This window comes from Perognathus longimembris, chromosome 28 (assembly GCF_023159225.1).
Source record: "Perognathus longimembris pacificus isolate PPM17 chromosome 28, ASM2315922v1, whole genome shotgun sequence".
Classification (NCBI taxonomy): Eukaryota; Metazoa; Chordata; class Mammalia; order Rodentia; family Heteromyidae; genus Perognathus; species Perognathus longimembris.
Genome location: NC_063188.1, coordinates 86,886,385 through 86,889,885, shown reverse-complemented (window position 1 = coordinate 86,889,885; position 3,501 = coordinate 86,886,385). Strand labels below are relative to the sequence as shown.

At 41.9% G+C, this 3,501-nt stretch overlaps 1 pseudogene; it reads left to right on the top strand.

Moving 5' to 3' along the window:
- Positions 1-1,803: 1,803 nt before the first annotated feature.
- On the top strand, positions 1,804-1,994 carry LOC125344459 (annotated as a pseudogene).
- The last annotated feature ends 1,507 nt before the right edge of the window (positions 1,995-3,501 follow it).

Below are 3,501 nucleotides of genomic sequence, written 5' to 3'. Positions count from 1 at the left end.
ACGCAGGGCTAAATGTGAAAAGAAAAAAAAACATGGAAAATGGGCATCCAGCCTCCTCACTAGGGACAAACACTGTGTTGTACCACTTCCCCAACTGGTAGTTTACTTAGCATCCATTTTTCAATGCCATTAACTTGCCTTCCTCTATTAGAGAGTCAGAAACTATAAACTACAATTCCCAGAATCCTCTATAATCGAGTCAGGCAGCTGACTTTGGCTACACCAATCAGTTGCACTTTGTAAGATATGGATGAAGCCCTAAACCCTATGAAGCACCAGGGCCCCTCAAGGACATCAGTCTTCTGGAAGAAGTATAGCAGAGGCATCTGGATTGTGACAGCTGGGACTGAGTTTCTAGCACCCATTGCTGAAGGTCAAAGGTGCAGAGCTCAAAACCAAGAGATCATGACTGTTTCAGAACAAACGTTCACTTGGAATGGTCTAGAGGTTTACTGTTTACACCCAAGCAAGCAACCAAGACCAGATGTTTGGGTTCATTAACTACTTAATACCTTTGATAAATCTTTCTGCTTAGACTATTTAGAATAGATGTGGTTGTAAGCAGTTGGGCAATTGGGGAGGCAATTTAAATATTCCCAGAAATGAAAACAAACAAAAAAGAAGAGAAGGCTAATATCTTTTTGAATGCAATAATGAAGAGATGCAATTTCACCAGCAACACAGAAAACTTCCTTCAAGTTACACTGTAAAGATAATCATTGTTTTGATTCTTTATCAATAGGTACAAATATAGGGAGAGTTCCCAAGTTGGTAAAAGTGATATTGACTAGAAGAAATTTGAGGCAAAGGTCCTCAGTATTCAAATACAGAAGTTTGTGACAGGTCAGGCTCAGGTGGAAAACCCTGCAATCTCCAGTACTGAGACAGGCTGGGCAAGGTGCTATTTCAAAGACAGAACAGGTCAAGAATAAATTGTCAAGTTCAAGGCAGAGCCTGTCATGGTAGACTGCAAGGAGATGATTCTTTTCTCTTTCCCCATTAATCCCACCAAATCTAGGTAAGAGCTACTGCTGCCTCAGTCATAAGCATCCACCTCCTGCCTCTTTGTCAAGCAACCCTTTGCTAAAGACCAAAAGTCTGGCACTCATTCCTAAGTGGGAATGTTGGTGAGGCTGAATTTATGCAATCCTGATTTAAACCCTGATCAGGCCATGGATAAGGTAAGGCAAAGGAGGTGCCTCAGATGCAAAATAAGACAAAATCCTTCAGTTTCCCAAGCCACAGTTCTCACATCTGAAAAAATGGGAATGGTATTTATACCTACTGCAGTCATACTCAGAAAAGTGTAACTGCTACAACTAAAGCTGAATCAGCTGACTTTTGCTATCAATACTATCATTGGAAACTTTAGTGATCCTCAACAAAAATTACTAAAACCCAAAACTATAGCTGCCCCCCTTCCTCCCCCATGTTTAACTACACTTAATCATGGGATTATTTCTCTATTTACCAACTATATTTGAGGATAAATAATTTTGACCTTGGTTAGCTTAGGTTGTGATGGGCATAATACAGCTACCTGCCCAAGATTTTACTCAAAATACGGTGTCAATGCCAGGTCTGTGTGGAACAATTGATCTACCATTCATGGGTAGGAACATGGATCAAACAAATCACTGCAATGGCCTCCAAGGTGTTACTTACCTGAAAAGTCAGAAGGGTGTCCACTGAGACAGATAGACAATATAAGTAAATCAGAATTACAGAGGTCATTCTAGAATAGACCAGTATTTTTCTCTCCAAATAAAGTAAAAGATAAAACACTCTTCAAAAGTTAAGTGTAAGAATATACTTTCAGAAATCATTTCTGTGGTTCACTACTAGACATTTTCTCAACACTGGAAATGACAAGAGGAACCTTCTCTTTTAAGCATGAAGCTAGCTCTTTTTTTTTTTTTTTGCCAGTCCTGGGGCTTGGACTCAGGGCCTGAGCACTGTCCCTGGCTTCTTTTTGCTCAAGGCTAGCACTCTGCCACTTGAGCCACAGCGCCACTTCTGGCCATTTTCTGTATATGTGATGCTGGGGAATCGAACCTAGGGCCTCATGTATATGAGGCAGGCACTCTTGCCACTAGGCCGTATCCCCAGCCTGAAGCTAGCTCTTGGTGTTACTTTGCTACAACTTCCTTTTGCCATTGATGATCATTTTTCTCTTCCCTTGGGAGAGCAAAAGGAAAAAGATGACAACTGAGTGGTTTCTATGAGGGGGGAAAAAGGACAGAAGAAAGAAAGAAAACTAAAAAAGAAAAGTTTGGCCAAACACAGTGGTGCACACCTGTAGTCTCATCATTTGTGAGATTAGGAAAGGAGGATCAAGAGTTCCAGGCAGGGGCTGGGGATATGGCCTAGTGGCTAGAGTGCTTGCCTCGTGTACATGAGGCCCTGGGTTCGATTCCCCAGCACGACGTATACAGAAAATGGCCAGAAGTGGCGCTGTGGCTCAAGTGGCAGAGTGCTAGCCTTGAGCGGGAAGAAGCCAGGGACAGTGCTCAGGCCCTGAGTCCAAGCCCAGGACTGGCCAAAAAAAAAAAAAAAAGAGTTCCAGGCAGCCTGGGCTACATAATGAGTCCTCATCTCCAAACAACAACAAAAATGTGAAGTCGTGTTTCCTTTGCAGTGCATCACAGTGTGGTTTGATTGGCTCATACGATCATCATTCTCCTCTTTCTCAACCCAGAGTATAGGTATGGGGCGAGATATGGGTGGGAGGACCATATATCAGTTCTTCTTGTTGCTACAAAAAAATTCTGAGACTAGGTAATTTCTAAAGAAAAGATATTTATTTAACCTGCAGTTCTGGACAGCCAGGAGAATGGCATCAACAACAGCTCAGCTCTGGTGACCACTACCTTTCATCACATCATATCAGATGACATTGTGGTAGGAACACCTGTGGGAAGGAGAGAGACTACATGGAAGCCAGGAAGTGAGGGTGGGTCAGACTTGCTTTTCTATAACAGTCTTGTCTGGAGAATTAACCAGGGTACTATGAGAGCTACATTAATTCCTTCCAAGGACAGCATTCTCCATGACCTAATTACTTTCCACTAGGCCCCGTGTCTTAAAAGCTCCATCCACTCTCACATTGCTACATTGAGGACCAAGCTTCCAATGCATGAGAGTTTGGGGGACATACTCAACCATAACAGTACTCTCCTCCTCTCTTGTTTCCTTCCTGTCCCTTCTCTCTGTCCCCCTATCTCCTGTATTTCTCTGTCTCTCTCTCTCCTCTGCATCATATATTCATAGAATTTATGTGATATCATCAAGATAATTAATGTCCACTAGGATTTAAAAAAAATTTTAGTATGGAGAATTGGAAACATATACAAAAATAGACTCAAATCCCATGAATGCACCAAGCAACTCTAACAATTGTCTTCTATACCTCTAGCCACTTCTCCTGATCATGTACTATTTTAAAGCAAATACCAGACATCAGATCATTTCATGTGTAAGCATTTCAGTATACATTGCTGA